The 24619-nt window shown below is 39.2% G+C and overlaps 1 protein-coding gene across 8 annotated transcripts in view; it reads right to left on the bottom strand.

The window, feature by feature from the left end:
- The window catches only part of PTPRK (protein tyrosine phosphatase receptor type K), a 584612-nt gene that overhangs the window by 198866 nt on the left and 361127 nt on the right, over positions 1–24619 (bottom strand). The gene's annotated exons all lie outside the window — the stretch shown is intronic.

Below are 24619 nucleotides of genomic sequence, written 5' to 3' on the forward strand. Positions count from 1 at the left end.
CATAAACTTAACAACTTAAAGTACAAAAGTACAGAAATACAAAAACAAACTCCAGAAGTACAAAAACAAACAAAACAAAAACCCCAAAGTACTGCAGTATGGCTTGTCATAAGAAGTCACTAGAGTTAACATTTCATAATTACACAGAAGTGTAATACAAATTTGTTTCCTATGTACCATATTCAAGCCTTTGTTATTATGAGACACTGTTGTATTGCTTTTGTCAACATAAATTAGACTTTCACAGAATGTTTTCCAAGGGAAGACTGCTATATGAAAATTAAAGTAGTGTAAAAATGGTATCTTGCTTATGTGTTTTGCAATTATAATACAAAACAGATTAAATAAGCTTGTAAACTTTATCAAATAATTATATTTCATTATGTATTATGACAGATATTTACAAATCAAGATAGTCTGAAAAGCTATGTCCAACAATCTGTACCTAGAGTGGCCAAATCTCTGGGACTATTAATACATTTGCAAACAATTAAAACAAGTTAATTAAAACAATTAAAACAAGTTGCATTCTGTAAATTGAAATATTAAGCTTGTAATAAATTTTTGTTCGTGAAAATGAATGACGTTCATCTGGCTCACTTTTTTATTTAGTTAAAAATTAATTTGAGTAGGAGCACGGAACAGAGTCAGAGCGGAGCTGGAGCAGTCACTATTGGTGCTGGAGCAGAGCAATTAAAAAATGTGATTGTTCCAAATCCCTGTTTTGATCAGGGCTTCTTCAGGATTAACCAGATATGTGCCACACTCTACAGCACAATAGGTGTCTATTGTCTAAGGAACCGATGATCCAAACTGCCAAATAGAGAGATATTGTGCCTGGATGCAAGATCTGCCCACAGTAGATTGACACTTATAAGGAGGTTTGAACACTATTAACAATAGCCCCATAGGGCCTCTGACACATTTAGATTCTCTTACCTTTTACTTCTGGTGTCTTTAAGTGTTCCCACTGCTCATGACACCCTCCTTGGAGGAAGTTACATTACCAAAGCAGAAATCACCAGGGATTCTGACTATAATTATGTCTGCTACCACATCTTCCACCCTCCAGTTCAGCAGTGGAATTTAGCTACATAGCAATATGGGGAATTGTGTTCTTACTGATATCCAGTGACCCAAATATATGGGATGATTCATGGTACCACACTTCTATCAGCTGGTGAAGGCTCACATGGGGAATTGAGGAGTGGACTGACAGAGCTATGGCTGGTTGGGGCTTGCAAAGGGAGATGATCACCATATTTGGGGTTGGGAAGGAATTTTCCCCCAGGGCAGATTGGCAGAGGCCCTGGGGGTTTTTCGCCTTCCTCTGCAGCGTGGGGCACGGGTCACTTGCTGAGGGATTCTCTGCATCTTGAAGTCTTTAAACCACGATTTGAGGACTTCAATAGCTCACACATAAGTTAGGGGTTTGTTACAGGAGTTGGGTGAGATTTCGTGGCCAGCATTGTGCAGGAGGTCAGACTAGACGATCATAATGGTCCCTTCTGACCTTAAAGCTTATGATTATATGAAGTTGGGGAGAGGGGAAATAAGAGTGTTGGGGATGGAGATATGTTGGGGTGTTGAGATGCAGAGGAAGGAAGCAGGATGTGTACATAATGAGAACGACTTTGGAATTCAACCCCAGACACATTGTGAAGCCTCATCCTGGAGAGATTGTACTTAACGCTGTACTTCCAATATGGAAGGTTCTGTCTTTTTTTTCTAGATTGTAAAATGCCAGAGCCAGGGACCCTGCCCCATTTCTGTTTGTATAATACTGACTGGGACTACTGGGTGCAAGTGCAATATTAAATATTAAATATTTAAGGAGATCTGGTCAAATATTGTTAAAATTGTTCTTTTAACCAAAAAAGGCCTTTTTTTCTTTAATTAAAATTTTTATTTATTCTTATTTTCTAACAAAACACCTAAAAATGAAAACATTTCTTGGCTTTCCATCAAAAAGCAGAAACATTTTAATTTCTTTCCAAACTTTTTGCAAAAAACATTTATCATTTTCCAACAAGCTCTGTAAATGATAAACACTAAATCATAAGAAAGAGGAGAAAGGAGAAATAGAGGCATACAGCACCCCATGACTCTAATCTAACAGGCAGGCTTCCTAGCACAGCTGGATCTCTTCCCATCCTTGAACATAAACAGAGCACACTGTGTTACCTATTCTGACAAACTGCTATGTGAAGGTGACTAATTTCTGAACATGGGCTTTACTAGTGATTCCTTCAGGGACAGCTCATAGTGGTCCTGTAATCTTCCAGAAAAAGGTGAAAGGCAGCTGGGAAAATCAGATACACATCACTCCCATAGGTTCACTATTTCCTAACATAATTTTCCTGATCTTGTCGATACAGGGCACAATATTGTCTGTCAGAAAATGTACTGCACAACCTTTGAGCTGAAGCAGCAAAGATTCCCAAACCAGTTCATTCTATCAGTCTCAGACCCCAATCCCTACTCTGGAGGTCTCTGCCTCCCCACTGCCACAGCTCCTTCCCAGGCTTCCAGCCCCCGGCTCCCGCAGCTCCACCCACTGGATCTCAGTTGCCCACTCTGAGACCCATCCCTAGGAGTTTCTCAACACCTCTCCTACTTCCTAGGAGTCTCTGCGTCCCTCGGTACTGGGGAACCAGCATTGGCAGCAACATGACTGCATCCCCATCACAGTGCCCTAATGAAAGGGAGAAGGAAGAATAGCAATCACTTCCTCCTGCCCTGCAGTCTGACCTGTGACTGGAAAGCTCTGGGATGTGATCTGTTAACTAAATAGTCCATGAGGGAGGAAAGGAGCTGAAGAGGAGAATGAGCAGGGTGATTCAGCTCCAACAGGCAGGGCTTGCATCAGAGGACCGCTATGCTCCACTTCTCCCAGCCCCATATTTGCATCGTCTGTGTGAGAGGGCGGGGGATGGATTTGCCAGCAAATGCTGACCTCACTGCTAGTCAGATCTGCTCCATCTGTGTATACTGGCTAACAATTAAAGACATGTTCCAAGGAAGGAGGACAACCCTTCAAATAAGCCAGGGGTCTGAAGGTCACCAGCCACTGGAGGATAAGGTGTGTATTCTGGTAAATTTTAATATTTGTACAGTGGTTCACGCCTGTAAGGAAATTAAATATTATCACCCCCCCTTTTTTTTTAAATTTATTTTTACCACGGGGGGAGTGCGGTGGCAGGAAGATAAAGTAACATGCCAAAGGTACATATTTAACAGTATCAAAATCAGGATTTAAAATGTATTTCCCTGTTCAGTCTGGAGGCTACCAAACTACTGCAGGCTACCTGTACCCCTTCTAGTCAGGGGCTACAATGGTTGCTTAACAGAAGACTCTGACAGACAACTGGAAAGGAGCTTGCAATCATCCTAGGTCTATCAGCAGAAGCCTAGGGAGCACTGGTCTCCACGAGCATAAACTTATTTCAAAATGCCCACAAAATTCTAGGGCGTTCCACAGCTATGGGTTTTATGTATGTAAGAATGGCCATACTGGGTCAGATCAAAGGTCCACCTAGCCCAGTATCCTGTCTTTCGACAGTGGCCAATGCTAGGTGCCTCAGAGGGAATGAACAGAACAGGTAATCATCCAGTGATCCATCCCCTGTCGCCCATTCCCAGCTTCTGGCAAACAGAGGCTAGGGATACCTAATAGTGGAGAATGTGACTAATATGAATTTAAGGGAAAAAAACGCAGTGACGAACTTTCAACACTAGCAATTGGTTTAATATTTTGAAGACCTCAAGGTTTTCTTCACAAGAAAAGTGCTAAATGGTGACTTAAAAAAAAAAAAACAGTTTAGGTTATACGTTCCATTTACTGGTACCTTGCTTGTGTGCCCTGATATTGTGGAAGTCAGAGTCGTGGGCACAGAATTTAGTAACTGACTAACTTTGGAGGGAATTGAATCCAGCTTTCCTGAGTCAGAAGGAATACCACTAGAAGCTGGTCTTGGAAAGAAAGCAAGCAAGAAAGGAAAGTGTCTCAGATGGATTCCTCTCCTGGCTAACCTTCCCCACAGAAAACTAAATGTAATGCACTCCAATAAAGCACAACACTTACTTGGACTGGCTACTTCTTTTAAAGTGATTGCTTATTAAATAAATAAAATAGAGGTGATGTCTGCTCTAAGTAATACTTTTTAAGTCCCCTAAAAACTGTCAGCTACAGAATACTGATCTAAAACATGCACACACAAGCAATTACAGGTTTTTGCAGGTTTTATGCATTTTTAAGTGAAAATTCTCTTTCAAATATCACAGAGCATTTTGGATGCCTTTGCCTCTTTCCTATTTAACAGCAGAAACTTTCAGGTTTAAAATGTGCAAAATTATTGCTCTTATAATCAGAAAACCATATTTATCTAAAGTAATGAAAGAAAAATACTCGAGGCATAAAATGGCTTCAAACTGAGATAGAACCTCCAACCTCTGTTTCCTACATATTATATAAACCCATTATACACAGTCTGTATTTTTATGCATTTTTCTTACTTCAGCTTACTTTGTCTTTTTTATGGATATGCTTTAGAAAAAATAGTTTATAGAGCTCATATGTAGAATAAGGATTAAAAATGCACAAATTAAAAACAAAATTTTTAGAAGACTTAAATATTAGTTTCATTTGTCTGCTTATTTCTATGTATGTTAGCCACTGTACATACTATACACTTTCTTGGTAGTAAAGTGAGAGAAGGAGGTCTTTACCTTTTTAATCTATGCATTCATTACAAGCTTTCAACCCTGATCTATCTTTGTTGCAAAAAAAAAAAAAAAGGGGGGTGGGGGGGACCATCATTCTGGGATGTATTAGCAGAAGAGTTGTAAGCGAGACACCAGAAGTAATTATTCCACTCTCCTCCACACTGATAAGGCCTCGACTTGAAAATTGTATCCATTCCGGGCAACACACTTCAGGAAAGAAAAGGACATGAGATAATCCAGAGGAGGGCAACAAAAATGATTAAAGGTCTAGAAAACGTGACCTCTGAGAAAAAATTGGGTTTGTTTAGTCTGGAGAAAAGAAGACTGAGGGGAGACATGATAACAATCTTTAAATATATAAAAGATTGTTATAAAGAGGAGAATGATAAATTTTGCTCCTTAATCACTGAGGACAGGATAAGTAGTAATGGACTTAAATTCCAGCAAGTTAGATTTAGGTCACACATTAGGAAAAAACTTCTTAACTGTAATAGTAGTTAACCACTGGAACAAATTACCTAGGGAGGTTGTGGAATCTCCCTCACTGGAGGTTTTTAAGAACAGGTTAGACAAACACCTGCCACGGATGCTCTGGATCAGAGGTTCTCAAACCAGTGGTCTGTGAGCTCCAGTCAGGTGGTCCAGGGATAGTTCCCTCTAAGGTGCGCACCTGGGCAGCTGCTCACAAGAGAATAAAGGGCCACCCACCTAATTAGTGGAGCCGTGCAAGCATGGCTCCACTAATTAGGTGCCTGGACCCTGGAGAAGATGCACATGTAAGGTGAGGTGGTGGCCTTGGGCGGGGAATAGGGAGTAGGTGGGAGGTGGCAGTGGGGTGAGAAGAGGGGGTGGGGGGATTTGGGACGTGCTGGGCTGCGGTGGCCAGAGAAAGAGGCCACTTTCCCCAGCTCCAGAGCTGCGGCTGCCAAGGAGAGAGCCCCCTCCTTCTCAGCCCCAGCTCGGGGGCTGCCGCGGTGGGGGAGAGAGGGAGAGTCCCCCCCTCCTTCCCAGCCCCAGCTCAGGGGCTGCTGCGGCAGGGGAGGGAGGGCAGGCACATCCATCACATTAGAAAGGTAAGACCACTGATATTAAAATATGAATTGTGTGGTTTTATTTGTAGAACAAAAGAAGGTCTTATTTTTTTTAATATATAGTGCTTTTATCCAAAGTGCTTTACAATAGTTATCTAACAGTACAAACAACATTTGGAAAGATCATTAAGTGGTTCGCCGAGACCCTCAGCAATTTTCAAGTTCTACATTTCTATGGAAATCCTTAGCCTATTAAGGTTTATACCATGCTCATCACAATAGTAACAGAATCTCTCCCTTCTTAGCCTTTTCCTGTTGTGTTGAGACGCTACTTCCCAAGGCATGCTCAACCCCCGCTCCGCCCCAGGCTCCGCCCCCACTCCACTTCTTCCCCCAAGCCTCCGCCCGCACCCCTTCCTGCCCTGCCCCCATTTCTTTTCACACCCCAAACCCTCCAGTGCCTCTTGCATGCCGCTGAACAGCTGATCAGGGTGGCGGGAGCGGGGACAGAGGAGGAGTAGCTGATCGGTCCCACTGGCGGGCAGAAGGCCTGGGGGGGAGGGGAGGAGCTGAGCACCCACTATTTTTTTCCCATGAATGCCCCAGCCCCAGAGCACCCACAGAGTCGGCGCCTATGCCTGTAGCTCTCCTTTATCCTCCTCTCATGTCCAGGTTTGTCCCATATGTGCATTTTAGGGAAAGTAGACTCATTCCAAACAGCTAGTCCCAGCCTTAGACTTAGTACCCACATATCTCTGCTGCAACTGCTACCACAGGGCTCTTTGAAGTGAGTAAGTTTCAAAGATAGGAAGAGATAGATTAAAAGGAGCCTGAATTACTTGCAAGGGATGTAGCTGGACTAGAGAAAGAATGATGGAGAAAGAGGATGGAGATGAGTAGAGATAAAAGACCAACAGGTTTGACTATCTTTGCACATAAAGCCTGTAATATTTTTTAAGAAAGACCATGACTAGGATGACAAGCGGGAAGAGGATGGAGGAGGAAAAGGACTAGGACAGGATGGAGATGTCAAAGGTGGAAGGAAGTGTGCCTGGAGAAACAGAAGCAGGGTCTTGAGTACACTCCCTTCAGAGCCAGGAACAGAACTTAGTATTCCTGAGTCTCTGCTGCCAATCTAATGGTAAAATGTATGCCTCGTCTTCCACAAAGAGAATGAAAACCTACTACGAAAGCTCATGCTCAAATAAATTGGTTAGTCTCTAAGGTGCCACAAGTACTCCTTTTCTTTTTGCTACTGGTATCAGTTATTCTGTTAGCTCAAGTGGCAGTGGTCTGTGCTATGCATCTAAACGTTCCAACCCTGCTGATGAACCATGTTGGCATCAATACTGTGGCACATGATAAAATTTCTGGTTTTTTAATTTGCGTTTTTTTAAAGCTAGGAAGTTATACACACACACACGCAAAATTAAAGGAACATTAAGGTTGCAAAGTCAGGCACTGAAAAGTTAGGACATGCCTGAATTAAGAGTTCCTATGTACTACTGGACACGTCACACAAATCACGACTTTTCACAAGTGCCTGCCAACTGTGTGTGCCTCATTTTCTGAGTGTCCAATTTGTGTCAGCTGGGGTCTCATTTGCAGAAGTGCTGAGCATTCACGCCCGCATCTAAAGTCAATAAGAGCTATGCTTTGAACAAATAAAAATGTTACAAAATACTAAGTTCTCTAAAGAATCAGGACAGGTCTATGGCTCTCAACTCTCCATTTCTAAAATAGGAATAAAAATACCAGTTTGCTTCACAGGAGTGTTGTGAAAATAAATTAATTGTTTGTGAAACACTTAGATACTATAGTGATGAGCACCATAGAAACGCCCAAGAAGAAGTTAATAATTCTGCATTCAAAGCAGGGTTTGAACGATGTGCAGTCACTAAGGCACATTTAATGATGAGGACAAAACAAAATATTGAGTATCTGCTCAATTTGTGAGCACTATCCATCCTGGGCACTGAATGAAGCAAGGGTCCCGAGGAGAAAATAGTAAGTGATCACATAATTAAAGGCTGTCACGATGCATACCCACAAGGGAGCCAAATTAAGGTTGCAAAGGCAGCCTTAATTTTGGCTTTCTCTGAATTCTGAGAGTTTGACTTTGCAACTTTAGTAATGATCTTTTAATATTTTTTAAAAATGTGTAGTGCATGTATTTAAGACTTATAATGATAGCCATGTGACAAACTGCAGAGTCACGCAATATGTATAATTCTTCACTGTATTCTCTACACTCTCCATTTGTTTCTTTTAAAACATCATTGGAAAATACATGCATAAAAGCTGAGGTAAGATGATGTTACAATTGCATGGTTAAGCACTCAAAAGTCAAGAAATGCCAAAGTTATGATTGTATGTGCTACCTTAACTCTGCCCCTTTGTGGGTCTGCTTTGCAACAGTCATGTTAGATCAGACGCTATTTATCAAATAATATTTTTATCTACAGTTGTAGAAAAACTGTACATGTGTAACATCTTGTAGTACTGTCTACTACTGTGTGCCAGAGCCCACCAAAATAATTTACCCCAAAGATACTCACTTCAAGTATACTTGTACAATGCATTGTATTAAACATACAACAGAGCAATCATGAAAATTTGCTGTCATATATAACCCCACTGAGGTTTGTAGCTATGTTACAGTGACAGTTTACTGCCTCCTCTGCCACTGACTTTCACCTAAAGAAGGCTGTGCTGTACATGCCAAATTCACCTAACTTGCTTCAGGTTTCTGTGGTGTGACCACACCAGTACAGGTGACGGGTATGTTCACAAAGGTCTATTAATCTAAATCATCAGCTAAATTAGCTTTGTAGTTAACCTCATCTCCTCCTAAATAATGCCTAAGGAAAGTGGTACTATTGATTGAAGGAAATGTATACTAAATGGCTTTCCAGCAGCTCACCAGGTGGGCTACTAAGAAGCCAGGTAGGTTTCCAATGGAAACCTGCCTGGCTGGTAGTGTTCCACCAGAACCCTACCTGGGTTCAATCAGACCTTTGTTGAAATCAAATGGCCACTGCACAACATTTCGATGTTGACAAGTCAGCAACTTCTGATTAAGAAATATTTTGTCAAAATTTTTCCTACATACTCTAATGCTCATCAACATATTAAAATGCACACTTCAGCGAGAACAGACGTGGTTAGGATCTCACATTCTGGTTTTAATCAGTAGGTTAGGTTTGCACCAACTAATTATCACTTTTAAAATTAAGTGTTTCACACCAGATAATAACAAGAATACTAGGTTTTTTAGATGAACACTATATTATTTAAGTTTTACCTCTTCCTGTTCATAAAGAAAATGTAACCATTCAGTTGCGACAGTAATATCTGGTAAAACACACTCAGAAATAAAGATAATTCACTACAAACTGCATTTTATCAGTATGTAGAATACCATAACAATATCCCTGAAAAGCAGATTTTGAGTCATGTAGCTGTGTGCAGAGCATCTCTACAGTTAGGCATTGCAGACATATTCTTCCACTGGGCGCAAATTAAAAAAAAATTGAAATTTGGAAAGCAAAAACAACACACACACACACTCTGTTGGAGAGAGGGAGAAAAAAGGATTACCTCTTTACCTTAAAATGGGGATTGCTACAGAAACAGCAGGTTTCATGACTTTCAGCACCTACTGGAGTACAGACTCCAAAACAGTAGGTTTCTTCAAGGGGTTGAAGATTTAGTGCGTTTCTAATAAATAATAAAATAAAGACAATCAAAAAAGGAGTCTCTCCATCCAGCCTATTTTAGACACCACTCTAGCTTACCTCACACAACTGAGTAACTAGTTCCCCATTTCAATCGCTGTACCAGAACCCATTCACAATATATTAGCTGAGTTCCCGCACAGAAACAACTTGACAAGCCACAAGCTGAAGCAATATGTGTCAAAGAGATTGAATTCCACTTTCATATTAGTACAGAAGATGACAGTGCATGATTATTGCTTGAAGCATGTGGTTATTTAGGGGATAATGCTAGCACCTTAGCACCGGGCAGTAATGGAAAATGTCAGTCTCGTTCTCATTCCTTTTGTGACAGTCACTTGCGATGTGTCTTGTTACACTGCTAGGTCATCTCTCTCTTCAGGCACCTCAAATATCACCTAAGTTCAGAATACATTTTTGAAATGAGGACATTATGGTTTGTCCCTTGCTAAATAGCTAGATATTTGCCTTACAATGCATGAGAAGCTGAATTTTACTCCGTTAAAATTAAAACATTAAAATTAAACTTGTGTCTCAGGAATTTTGTTCTGTAACAATCAGAGTGAACACTGTTGATTAATGTTTTAGATGTGAAGTTTAATTCCTTTAAAGAAAAATATTTCAGTGATTCAGTGTTTAACATTCAAGGTGCTAAATTAACTTCTATTAAAAATTTAAACTGAAGAACTTCAATGACACCTTCCTACTTCTTTTGATGACATCAATTTCTTCTACACATAGTCTGGAGGTACTATCTTCTTCCAGCCACATAGTCTGGCCCACGGAATATCTGGCAGGGGAAATGCAAGCCAGCAATACTCACACTGAGGTCACAAGACCCCTTGCAGATTCACTGCAGTGGCCAAGTACAAGAATATATTTGTTATATTGCTTGAAACCTATTCTTCTACTTTCCCCTGCACCCAATATGAAATAATCTACGGACATAGGATTGGGGGGGGGGGAGAGGGGCAAAGGAGAAAAACTCAGGAACTTCAGCCCCCCCAAAATCACCTGTACCAACTGAGTAAAGGAGAATTTCTTCCATTAGCTATCAGTAGTATATGAGATTTTATCTTCTTTACAAACCAGCCCCCTAGAGGTAAGTATCAAACATATGAGTCAGTTTGACTCCATCCAGTAGACGGATAGTGGTACATATAGATAAGCTATTACAGTACTTTATATTTCTGAGCCACTAAATATGGTCCAAGTGAAAATGTCATGGCTGGGCACAAAACAGAAGAACACAGAAGATGCAGAAGTGACTTCCAAACATGTCTGTGACACACAGAGAGTTTATTTACCAAACTCTCAATGGCAAAGACAAAACAACGTATTGAAAAACAAGTTAATTGCTCACTATATTTCTTACAAACTTAGGACCTGATCTTGTATTGTGATGTGTGCAGGACTGTGGCCTTACATAGCAGTGCTAGTGCACAATGGCTGCTTTTCAGTGGAAGGAAGAGTTAATTTGAACACACGTGCGCACACACACACACAAGCATGTAAAAACTCAGTCCAATTCTTCAGAATGAATGTTTCTATATTAATGTATCATGTGACATTTTCTCACTTTCTTAACCTGACTGCTGCAATATAGCACTTGTCTGCCCAAGAGTCAGGTCTTTACAATGACATGATTTACATGCAAAGAGAATGGCTTACAACAGAGTTAAGAAGCAGAGTAGAAGAGTTTTAATAGCAAACCATTCGTGTGGATGAACTGTATGAACTGTGCAAGTCTCCTCTTCAATAACATGTCTTTGAAACTAAAATTTTTCTTTTACTTATTTTCAAAAGATCTTTATATTGGCTGGAGCCAACACAGCAATCACTATTTGCAACTCAGGCTTTTCAAGTTCAAAGCAGGAATTCTGCTTGTCTCAAGCCATCGCAGAGACAAACTGGTTTGAGAGCCTACCGTGAATTATCTTAAAGGAGTGAACTTCTGCTTCCAAGCTGATGATTTGGATGTCTGAACACTTAATCACTGACACAAACTCAATCTACAAATTATCATTTATTTAAAAAGCTAATAAAATTGAGAGCTAAATTATTTCGTCTGGGAATTATCATATAAAATTGTGTAGGACCAATGTCATTATTTCTTGGGGAAAAGTGGGGCTTTTACCCTCACTAAAAAAAAAGGTGTGGGAGGGAACTCAGAAAATATAATTAAAAAATGCAAAAAAAGTCAATGTAACATGATATTATGTTTACAGTATTACTGAAAAGACTACTGTTATACAGATTAGATTATACAATAATATTTATTGTATGTGTTTTCTTTTTCTTGTTGCACAGGGTAAATCTTAAATATATATGTTCTGAATATGCACACAGTAAAACGGCACTAAAAAAAAAAAAGAATGATTCTAACCCCTGTCAAGGTTCCTTCCCCACTCTGAACTCTAGGGTACAGATGTGGGGACCTGCATGAAAACCCCCCTAAGCTTATTTTTACCAGCTTAGGTTAAAACTTCCTCAAGGTACAAACTATTTTAGCTTTTGCCCCTGGACTTTATTGCTGCCACCACCAAGTGTCTAATAAATATATAACAGGGAAAGAGCCCACTTGGAAACTTATTTCCCCCCAAAATCCTCCCAAACCCTACATCCCCTTTCCTGGGGAAGGCTTGATAAAAATCCTCACCAATTTGCATAGCTGAACACAGACCCAAACCCTTGGATCTTAAGAACAATGAAAAAGCAATCAGGTTCTTAAAAGAAGAATTGCAATTGAAGAAAAAGTAAAAGAATCACCTCTGTAAAATCAGGATGGTAAATACCTTACAGGGTAATCAGATTCAAAATATAGAGAAACCCTCTGGGCAAAATCTTAAGTTAAAAAAAGACACAAAAACAGGAATATACATTCCATTCAGCACAACCTATTTTATCAGCCATTTAAACAAAACAGAATCTAACACATATCTAACTAGATTACTTATTAGGCCTTTACAGGAGTTCTGACCTGCATTCCTGCTCTGGTCCCAGCAAAAGCAACACAGACAGACATACCCCTTTGTTCCTCCCCCACCGCCTACAGCTTTGAAAGTATTTTGTCTCCTCATTGGTCATTTTGGTCAGGTGCCAGCAAGGTTATCTTTAGCTTCTTAACCCTTTAGAGGTGAAAGGGTTTTTTCCTCTGGCCAGGAAGGATTTAAAGGCGCTTAGCCTTCTCTTTATATTTATGACACCCTTCAAAATGCATCTTTCAAGTCTCCTCCTCTCTACCAATTCCAATTACTGCCTAGGAAAATAATTCCTATCTATACACATTTTTCTTGGTTTCAGATTACAGCATTGCATAGACATATTGTGGCCAGTTCAATGGGTCATTCTCTAGTACTTCCTTTCACCTTTATTACACTAATTCTGATTATTAATAATTTATTATTTTTATTGTAGTAGCAATTCAGAGTCACAGCCAACATCAGGTCCCACTGCATTAGGCACAGTACAAGCACATAGTAAGAGTCATTGCCTACCCTGAACAGCCTATAACTGAAATGGACAGGATAGACAAAGGGCAGGAGAAAGGATGTATTATCCCCATTTTACAGATGGTAACTGAGGCACAGGAAGATTAAGTGACTTGCCACATTCTATGTGATATTTCAGTCTGATTTGGCAGTAAGGCTTGTGCCCTCCTTTGCTAATGTAACATTGCCCTTCCCTTGCTGTTATACACAATTCCATACAATTTAAACTACAAAATTTGCATTTATGGTATTGTTAGACTCAGTCTCTCAAGTACTAAGGATAATTAAACATGTCATTTCCTACAGTAATAAAATACCTTCCAGCAATTAATAACATGGGATGGAAAACAAAATGGAAAATTAAACTGCTTTCAAAAGTCAATATTGAATGAAACAAGTTACACAAATGATATCAAATAAAAAATTCAATAGAAGTTCTATGCCTTTTAGCTGTAGGTTGGGCTAGAGGACAGAGTTAGGGACATGGAACCAGGAACAAATGAGTGTCAATCCAAACTCCACCACTGACTCAATGTGTTCCTTTGGGAAAGTCACTTGATTAGAAACAGGCTTTCTATTCAAACAAAGGTTCTAATACTTATTTACCTCACAGAGTGAGGTGAAGATTGTTTTATATTTTCAATATTTTAAAATTTCTCCAAAGTCTCTGTCATTTCATCTTTGTCATCCTAAGAATGGTCTCTCATATGAAGAGTCAACTTTGATTCTACAGGATGGAGAACTAAAATGTAGGGTGATCCTACACGGTTTTCTTTTTGAGAACCAATCTGACAGGCTTTCAAGAATCCAATTTGTGAGGCTTTTACAAAGTTTAAATTATTAAGGAGAGGGCCAGGGGTTTTGCTTCCTTCCCTAAGAGGTATGACTAGTTAATTGGCTGAATTTGTAAAGAACATCCAAAGAATTCAGGCCCAAATCTCACAAACTTACAGACATGCTTAACTCTGCACTTTGACGGTTTCAGAGTTGCAGCCGTGTTAGTCTGTATCCACAAAAAGGAGGACTTGTGGCACCTTAGAGACTAACAAATTTATTAGAGCATAAGCTTTCATGGGCTACAGCCCACTTCATCAGATGCACAGAATGGAACATATAGTAAGAAGATGTGTATATATATAAAATACACACACACACACATACAGAGAAGGTGGAAGTTGCCATACAACTTCTGCACTTTGAGTAATCCCACTGATATCACAATGTGTAAGGTTAAACACATGCATAAATCGCTAAAGGACTGAGGCCTGAATTAGTACCTTTGTGAACTCACTGGATAATCACACCTTCAAGGATCAGGTAATCTAAGAGCATGAGTTCAGTGGTACAATAATTCATAGATTTTTGAGGCCAGAAGGGACTATTGCAATCATCTAGTTTAACATCCTGCATAATACAAGCCACAGTACTTACCTGAATTAATTACTCCCTCAATTCCCATTGCTGTGGTTGAACTAGAACATATTTTTTAGAAAAATATTCAATCTTGATTTTAGAATTACCACTGCATGCAGAATCCACTGCAACCCTTTGTAAGTTTTTCTAACGGCTAGTTACCCTCACTGTTAAAAATCTGCACCGCATTTTCAGTCTGAATTTATCTAGTTTCAATTTACAACTACTGGATCTGGTTATACCTTTGTCCGCCAGACTGCTCTCCAGTTTTTGTTCCCCATGTAGGTACTTATAGACTGATCAAATCACCTCTTAACCTTCTTTTTATTAAGGTAAATAGACTCAAGGAACTAAATGTCTCACTATAAGACATGTTTTTTAACCCTATAATTATTCTTGTGATTTTTTTCTGAACCCTCTCCAATTTTTCAAAATCCTTCTTGAATTAAGGACACCAGAACTGCACACAGTATTCCAGCATTGGTCGCACCAATGCCAAATATATATATATTCCTATTCCTACTCAAGATTCCCATGTTTATACATCCAAGGATCGCATTAGCCCTTCTGGTCACAGCATCGCACTGGAAGCTCATGTTCAACTATTATCCCCCATGAACCCTACGTTGTTTTTTTTTTCCCTCCAGAGTCATTGCTTCACAGGATAGAGTTCCCCAATTCTGTAAGTATGAGTAACATTCTTTGTTCCTGGATGCATGGCCTTACATTTGGCCATCTTGAAACATATATTGTTTGCTTGTGCACAGCTTTAACAAGTGATCCATAACATGCTGTATCAGTGACCTGTCTTCTTCATTATTTACCACTCCACCAGTCTTTCTGATGTCTGCAAAATTTATTAGTGATTATTTTATGTTTTCTAACAGATTATTAACACAACTCTTAAATAGTGTAGGTCCAAGAACTGACCCTACTAGAAACACATCCTTTAAACTATGGTTTCCTCTTTATAATGACATTTTGAGACCAATTAGTTAACCCGTTTTTAATATATTTAATGTGTGCCACGTTGGTTTTGTATCATTCTAGTTTCTTAAACAAAATCTAATGTGGCACCAAATCAAATGTCTTACTGAAAGCTAAGGACATTAAATCAACAATACTACCTTTATCAGTGAAACCTGTAAACTCATTAAAACTTTTTATCAAGTTTGTTTGACAAGTTCAATTTTTATAAGTAACCAGTTGAACAACTTACCAAGTGTTGTAGTGGAGTCTTCATTACCGGCAATCTTTTAGAAAAACATCTTGATTTAAAGCTATACTATAGTTCAAAATGGAATTAATTCAGGACATCCTCTTTCCAGTGTTATAAAGGAGGTTAGATTAGAGGATCACAATGGTGTTTCTGGCCTTATAAATGTATGAATAAATCCATGTGGATTGGCATTAATATTACTACTCCTTTTATTAATTGCTATCTGTATGAGCCATTCCATTATATAGCCCAGGATCAAAGTCAGGCTGACTCTACCTGGGTCACCCCATTTAGCCTTTTAAATATTGACACAACATTAGCTTTCTTCCAGGCTTCTAGAATTTCCTCAGAGTTCCAGGAGTTATTGAAAATCAATATTAATGGTCCAGAAAGCTCTGTGGCCAGCTCTTTTAAAATTTTTGGATGCAAGTTATCAGAACCTTCTTATTTAAAGATGTCTAACTTGTAGTAGCTGCTCTTTAACATCTTTCTTAGTTACTGTTGGAATGGAAAGAATTTCATCATATGATGAGAATATCATCTAGCTTTTTCTCCAAATACAAAACAAATTTATTGAGAAATAAAAATATTGAGAAAGTATCATTTATTTTATTCTGCCAGAGGAAGGCCAAGTTTGAATCAAGGAAAGGAGCAATGTTAGACTGAGGGAAAAAAAGTGCAAAAAACAGAAATACCCCACTTCAGCAGAAATGAGCCATAAGAAACAATGTCAGCAGGAATGGGGGTTTGGAACTTTTCAGATGCCTTCCCCACTCCCCTTCAATATGGGGATGGGGGTAACTCACTCATGTCTCATCCAGAGGCATACTGCCATTTCGGTGGCAGGAACAAGGGGTATTACTCTAGTATTTCCTACACAAATAAAGAAGCGAGAGGAATGAGCGCCTGAATGGGAATTTTGATCCGACTAAGAAACTTCCCTTTCCTCTGCATTGTCTTGTTTTCCACCCCCACACGGAACCTTATACTCTTTTTCCTTCCCTCTGGTGCTCTGCTAACGGTTGGCGAGGAAGAGTGAGAAAACAAAATGCTTGATCTCTGAAACACTATGCATAAGTGCTGCAGTGACAGTAGTTTATAAATATTTGTATAGAAGTTTCTCCTTTCATTTTTATGCAATGATAAAAACAAGCTAAAAAAAGCTAGTTTTATAAAACTGCATGTTTAAAAAAACTAGTTCTATTTTATGTAGGTACTTATACTCCATCCATCACCATGGTACTGACCACTTAAAATGTTGAATGACCCTAATGAAAACAAACTGAATTAATGTATCAAGCAAAGTAATGGATGATAGTCATAAAAGATTTAACAGTAAAAACTGGCAGTCTATTTAAAAGAGCCACATTTTTCCAGCAAGATGTCATCTTATCCTGCAGGTATTTTCTCTTGAAATGGACACACATCAAAACTGTGTGGATCTGGAGAAGTTAAAATCAGGATCTGAACTCAGTGGCTTGGGCACATCTCTGGCAGCTTTCTCAAGTGGTACGATATGAATTATTTCCCTGAAGCCACTTTTTTACAGCTGGGATAGAGGCTTTGGATTAATATACTGGGATACATTTTAATGCCACAAACAGTGCTCCTCTCAGAAATGTGCTTACATCACTTCTGAGAAATCACTGGAGTCTAAATTTTGCTGGCACACTCTGCTCTGGCAAAGGACCCCAAAAAATAAGAGTGTGGGGAGAGGGGGGTGGAGGGGTGAGGGTGTGCGTCAATTCATAGCTTACCTGTGCTGCTAGCTTGCAGCTGCTGCTATGTTGCTCTTTTCCAATAATAGAGCTCTGCCGGAAATTTAGGCTTGATCCACAGCTGACTGAAGTTAATGTAAATATTTCCACTGACTTCAATCAGCTTTGGATAAGACCTTTAATGCACAACTAGTTCTAAGCCTCCCTTCGAGTAAGGGAATGACCAACAATATATACCCGTCACAGCTCCATGACTGAAGAGCAGCAGCACACCGAGTTGGAAATATTAGGTGCTGTAGATAAACGAATCTTCCCCTGTTCTGTCCCTCCCCACCCAAACAGCACTGAGACAGGCTCCGCCCCCACTTTCCCAGATGATTATTCTTCCTTCACCCCCACTTATCTTCCTGCTCACCCTCTCAAAATTCTAGCAAGGTCTAGAAGGGACGCTCTTGGCTACTGGTTCCATTCTCCCACACCCAGCAGCTGTACTGACTCTCACTGTGGGCCTCTACCCTTGGCTTTCCAAGCTCAATATTCCCCAGTCTGCTCCGCCTTGGGAGTTCAACACCTCAGTACTAAACCCTTCCCCCAAATATTCTCCAGCAGATAGAAAAGGAGTACTTGTGGCACCTTAGAGACTAACCAATTTATTTGAGCATAAGCTTTTGTGAGCTACAGCTCACTTCATCGGATGCATACTGTGGTAAGTGTAGAAGATCGTTTTATACACACAAAGCATGAAAAAATACCTCCCCCCACCCCACTCTCCTGCTGGTAACAGGTTATCTAAAGTGACCACTCTCCATACAATGTGTATGATAATCAAGGTGGGCCATTTCCAGCACAAATCCAGGGTTTAACAAGAACGTTGGGGGGGAGGGGGGGAGAGTAGGAAAAAACAAGGGGAAATAGGTTACCTTGCATCATGACTTAGCCACTCCCAGTCTCTATTCAAGCCTAAGTTAATTGTATCCAATTTGCAAATGAATTCCAATTCAACAGTCTCTCGCTGGAGTCTGGATTTGAAGTTTTTTTGTTGTAATATCGCAACTTTCATGTCTGTAATCGCGTGACCAGAGAGATTGAAGTGTTCTCCGACTGGTTTATGAATGTTATAATTCTTGACATCTGATTTGTGTCCATTTATTCTTTTACGTAGAGACTGTCCAGTTTGACCAATGTACATGGCAGAGGGGCATTGCTGGCACATGATGGCATATATCACATTGGTGGATGTGCAGGTGAACGAGCCTCTGATAGTGTGGCTGATGTTATTAGGCCCTACAACCTATCCTGAAGGATGACCCAACACTCTCACAAATCTTGGGAGACAGGCCAGTCCTTGCCTACAGACAGCCCCCCAACCCAAAGCAAATACTCACCAGCAACCACATACCACACAACAGAACCACTAACCCTGGAACCTATCCTTTGCAACAAAGCCCGTTGCCAACTGTGCCCACATATCTATTCAGGGGACACCATCACAGAGCCTAATAACATCAGCCACCAGCAGGAGAGTGTGGTGGAGGGAGGTATTTTTTCATGCTTTGTGTGTATAAAAAGATCTTCTACACTTTCCACAGTATGCATCCGATGAAGTGAGCTCCAGCTCACAAAAGCTTATGCTCAAATAAATTGGTTAGTCTCTAAGGTGCCACAAGTACTCCTTTTCTTTTTGAGAATACAGACTAACATGGCTGTTACTCTGAAACCTCTCCAGCAGACGTCAGCAAAGCTTTGCCATTTTATGGCAGGGCTGACAAGATTTACACCATTCCCACATGGACAGAAGTCAGATGTAGAAAAAGGAAAACTTACCTTTCTGAATCTTCTATTTACCAATCTTAGTCATTTCTAAGTACCCAGGAGGGTTTCTACTGTGCAGCTAGGGACCCCGCATTTCATGAACACAGGGTCAGAAGAAAACAACAGGTGTGTGTGTATTGCGGGACTGAAGGAGGCGTGGCTGTGTAAGGGAGATTCCAGGACCTGCTGGTAGACACACCTCGGCTAGCTTTTAAAGTGCTAACCAAATTGATCAAGAAGTCCTTGTCTTTTTAACATTTATTTTTTGCAGTGCTGATGTCCTGTCCCTTAATAAGTCTTTAATGACCCCTTGGCCCAGCTCCACCTGCAACCATACCCAGCATTAGTTCAGAGTCAGTTATCAGTAATCAGCTTTTTACCCTCATATTGTCTCCCTTTAAGGTCAAGGGACCTTAGAAACAAGGAGGAAGAGGATATAACAGCTAGAGATGGGTTGGTGTTGGGTGACAGATAAAAAGCAGCTGATAGCTTATGTATGCAACTCTGGAATTCTGTCCCAAGGAAACATGAGTAAGTCCAAACCCAGCTATGTTTAGAAAGAGCTGCAAGATGCACCCTTTGCCTAATCCTTCTTAATTGATTAAATCCTGATTTCATAACACAGCCAAATGGTAAATTTGCAAGGAGCAGGAGTGCATAGTGTTTGGTAGCTGTTAGTGAGATCTTAAATGTTTGACATTCACTCTAGCAAAAAGACCAGAAACAACAGTTACAGGTGATCAAGAAGTTTTCAAAAACAAACAGAAACTTATAAATATTGGTGTAATGTGGGCACTCTGCAATGACAAATGTAAAAATTCAATATATTCAATTACAGAATTTCAAGTGAGTGGTTATCATTTTATTCTAATAAAAGTGTCTAAGCTGTAAATAGCAATAGAAATGTGAAAATAGTAAATCAAACACAGTTAAATGCTCAAAATGTATTACAGTTCCTCCTTCATATACTATAAGCCTTCTAATTTATTGATATCAAATTTCTTCAGTATACCAAGAAAAGGACAAAGATTTTGCTTGAAATCTTAAGATTGCATTTAAGATAGAGCAGTAAATATTCTTTCTCTGGACGCTTAGAGAATTTTAAAACATTCCATCAGATTAAAATTACTGAGAATTAGCCTTTTGCTTGTATTTTATTCATTTTTTTGGAAGAGTGGGTAAGTAACCCATAAAGGAAAAGACTCTAGTTCTTGAATTATGCAAATATAAAGGAGAAGTATCCTCAACTTGACCCTTCAGTTGCCAAATTTTCCTGTTGTCCTTCTGACAAGTACCCAATTTTGCCTCTAGCACCTTCTCAGAAGCTCACCTCCCTGAAGTACCAAGATGCCAAATTCTCCTGGGCCCTACAAGACAGGTTCATTAGTTCCAGCTACCAAAAATCTCCAGCTCCACTCCATAGTCTTCAATAGGACAATCAATAGTAAGAGAAGTGTAACTATTTGCAGGCAGTCAGCCCCCCAGCACAAGTGATTTTTAAACATTTCTGGTAGCCCTACTGCTCTATTTGAAAATTGCATACAAATACTTAAAAAAATAACTAGTATGGCATATTAACCCAGACAGCCATGAAGAGCTAGGGCGGCCCCCAAATGCGCCGATCTCTGGAGCCTAATTTTAAGACTTAAAAGAAAATGAAAAACACACTTTAGATTATTTTCTTTGTTCTACTTATTCTCATTATGTGCTTTTTTGCTGGTGGGAACTTCAGCAACATCCTGGCATTCTTTGTATTCTGTTTTCAAAATTAATAACATGGAAATCACAAACAAACTCCACATTCAGAAAACCAGAGTGGAAAACAGCCCTGATCTTGAACCTTTAACTAAAGCCAAATCTTAAGTCAACATTGCACTATTGAACAAACATCTGAAACAGTTTTCGTGACTCAGGGCGGATTGTCATTGATAACTATTCTCTGTGATTGATAGTTATCCTGGTCAATAGTAAAAAAAAATCAATACATATGGTTCCATTTTCAGCTTCAATAAAGTTGTAACCAGAAGGGAAAATCTTCATCCCTTTCCTTGCTTTATAAAAAAACCCACTGACATAAGTTTACTCAAAGGGTTTGGAATGAAAATCAGATCATTTTCCCTTTGCCCCACAGATCTCCACATATTACTGAAAATCACAAACGTCACTGAACTTCAGTGAAGCAGGAGCACTACCGACTGTGTAGATATATTAAGTTCTGGACAGACTGAACTGTTGACCTTCTTTGCCACTAAAATATCAGTTAATGATAAAGCTCAGCTGTTAAGAGTTACTTAGAAGCACCAGGCAACGTAACAGAACAATTTCTAACGTACAATTGCTAAAGCATGCTAAATGGACAATTTAAAAATACAGCATATTTTATTTCAGCTTAACACAGGAAAGACAGATTGCACACATGCTCTGATGCCAGATGATATCCTCAAAAGGAAAATCTCACAGGAAGACACCCTTGCTTTATTGCTCAGTTAGGTGTTAGGATTGCTTCCTATTAAAACAGCATCACACTTTCTTTTATTTTAAAATGCTTATGTGAGCAATAATACAGCATAGTCATACTGCAGGAATCACCCACTTCAGGTGCATTGTGAGGAATGAGATGAGGACAATTGCCCTCAGTCACCAGAGGCATGTAATTACCTCTCACCATATATATCTTGGAGCACATTACTACTCCTAGCAAATAGCTATAACCTGCTTAAAAATGAAAACAAGACTGGACCTGTGCGCCAAGGAAGGGTCATTTTAAAAAGAAAGTCTAGTTCTGATTAGTGTGGTTTATATTCTCATCCTAGTTATTTAAAAATACTCAGCTGTATCATATGTATGTCAGCTGAGTATTTAATTGCCCACATATGGGTGTGATCTGGTATATTATATTTTCAGTATAACGCAGTCACTAAATTTAAGCATAGGAAAAATCATCTATCAAATTCCAGCTACACAAATAATTTAATTAATTTTGTCTGGCACCTTATAAAAGTCCTCCAGAAATCATTGGTCACTGTTTAAACTCACTGTTCAGAAGACGCAACTGATAACTGATAACCTGATAACTACATCAGATGCTTGATGCCCAAACTTGTGCAATCGTACCTCAAATTCCACAAAATGTGAGATGTTCTGAAGTGAAACACAGTCTAATAGATCAATAGCGTATTATTCCAAAATGTCATGGCATTTGTAAATTCTAAACCAACAATGTGTAAAAATCATCTTCAATCTCCTTCCAAAATAAAGCAACTGTTTAGTCTTGTGGTAACATAGCCAATAGCATTTTACTAACATATTATTCCTGATAATTCAATGTTACTTATCACCAGTACTTAGAGCATAAACATTTAAAACCCATCCAGTGAACGTTCAGTAATGTGTTTCTTATCCACACAGAAAAGCGAGGTAGTTTCACACTGACATATCAAATACAGTGACTGGAAATAAATGATATTACGTGGGTAATCCATTATAACTTGTTTCAAAATTGAACCTAAAGCTTACAAAACATACAGAAAGACAGAACTGACAAAAGGGGAGTAAAGATAGCTGTCTTAATAATAAGCAGTCTTGTCTGAAACAAAAACTAGAATTTTCCAGAACAAGGTACTGCAGCTAGTGGAATATAATACAGCACAGTAAGCCACCTGACAAGCGTAGTAACACTGACAGTCACCAAGCTAACACTACTAGCAAAGGATATATCACACTGCTCGCTATTTCATTATTGGCTTTATTCTTGCTTTTTAATTTTTTTTTTTTTGTGAAGAGGCTGATATTGTGTTGTTTGCTTTCTAACAGACACACACTTCAGATAGATTTTTATACTGATTTTGCAAGTTTTAAAATGACCACATAGTTGCAAAAGCCCAAATGAAGCCCTCCTGGAAGAGAAATACCTGTCTTCACTATTATGGAAGATGGATGAATGGAGCAAAGACCTGGAAATCATATTCTAATCTGGATCCTGTCAATGACTCACTATATTACCTGGGGAAAGTAACTTAACCTCCCAGGGCCTACAGTTGCTATCTTTCATTAAAAAATAGGTACCTGTGCTATTGTGGCATCAAAACCACTGCAACCTATATTGCTTATTGTTTTGATGTTTTAATATTCAAATCAATCATTACTTGCACAAATGTTTATCACGTTAAGTATTATTTTGATCAGTCATTCCAACAAACTCATCAAGAATATATATTTTATTTTTTATAAATGTGTGTATTTTCATGCTTTAAAAATTATACCACTTTGCTTCCCTTAAATTGGCTAGCTAAAGGGATGTCAGGCCTCTAATATACCATGACCTCTCTCCTCTTATCTTTTTCATATTAGGCAGCCTTAGTTTTTCACATATTAGGAACAAGAAAGTATACCCAACTGATGTCTGGGAAGAGATTCTAGGTTGTGTCGCCTTAATAAAGAAGCTGCTTCAAAATTTCTATACTATATTTTTGGAGCAATGTCTAAAATATTTAAGAGAATTGAACTGACACTTTAATCTAGACTAGACTTCAATAGCTGTTATCTGACCTGAGACAGACGCATGAATCCTTTCACTTTTCAAGAGAGGTATATAGTAAATTAGAAATAAGATCGCCTATTTCAAAATTGCCTGCAGTTTCAGAATTGCTTTAGGCTGAGAGCTTGTTTGTTTAGGGAATTAAATAAGCAGAATGCTTCAGCTCCCAAGAAATGCAGTGTTTAGTTTCAAAATAAAACAGTATCAATACAGATGGTCTAATTTTCTGGAATATAAACTCACTGACCTGGTCAAGTTGAGCACACTTATGACATTAACTCCTAATTCTGGCATTGACCTTTTTCCATAGTCACTGAACAGAATGATCACACATACTAAAACAAGCATTAGAATAACCTGTCCAGTTGGAATCCAGGCCTAATTTGTGAATAGAGATTTCATTCTAACACTGCTCTCACCACTATATAAATACAGAAGACTTAGAATTAAGCAATGTGACTGTCATTTCTTACTGCATTTTAAAGTAATTTTGAATAGCATGTTTACCAGCTTTTTTGTTTACATTTGTCTTAGCCGGGCTTGTCAGCTGACACATCCTGACCAGCCTCTCTCAGCTCGCTCCTTTTCTGCCAGGGCATCTTTTTAACTGATCAGGGTCTTGCAACCTTAGCCTTGGGAGACTAAAGCACCCTAGGTCTCCATGAAGCCAGCTAGGTAAATTCTCTCACCAATTGATGGCTCAGCCATTGTTTTAACACCACTGAAGTTGGGTACTGGAGAGGCTGTTTTGGTAATTGTTTTACCTTTCCTGAGTTCCTTAACAGCCCTCCATTAGATCGTCCTTTGATTTAACTATACGCATTCAGACATTTTGTCACAGCTTCCTAGCTTCCACGATCAATAAATGGAAGCTTAACTAAGTTGACCCCAACAAGGTGGCACAAACAGAATATGGGGGCCAAGCTGGGATAAGAG

This window comes from Lepidochelys kempii, chromosome 3 (assembly GCF_965140285.1).
Source record: "Lepidochelys kempii isolate rLepKem1 chromosome 3, rLepKem1.hap1, whole genome shotgun sequence".
Classification (NCBI taxonomy): domain Eukaryota; kingdom Metazoa; phylum Chordata; order Testudines; family Cheloniidae; genus Lepidochelys; species Lepidochelys kempii.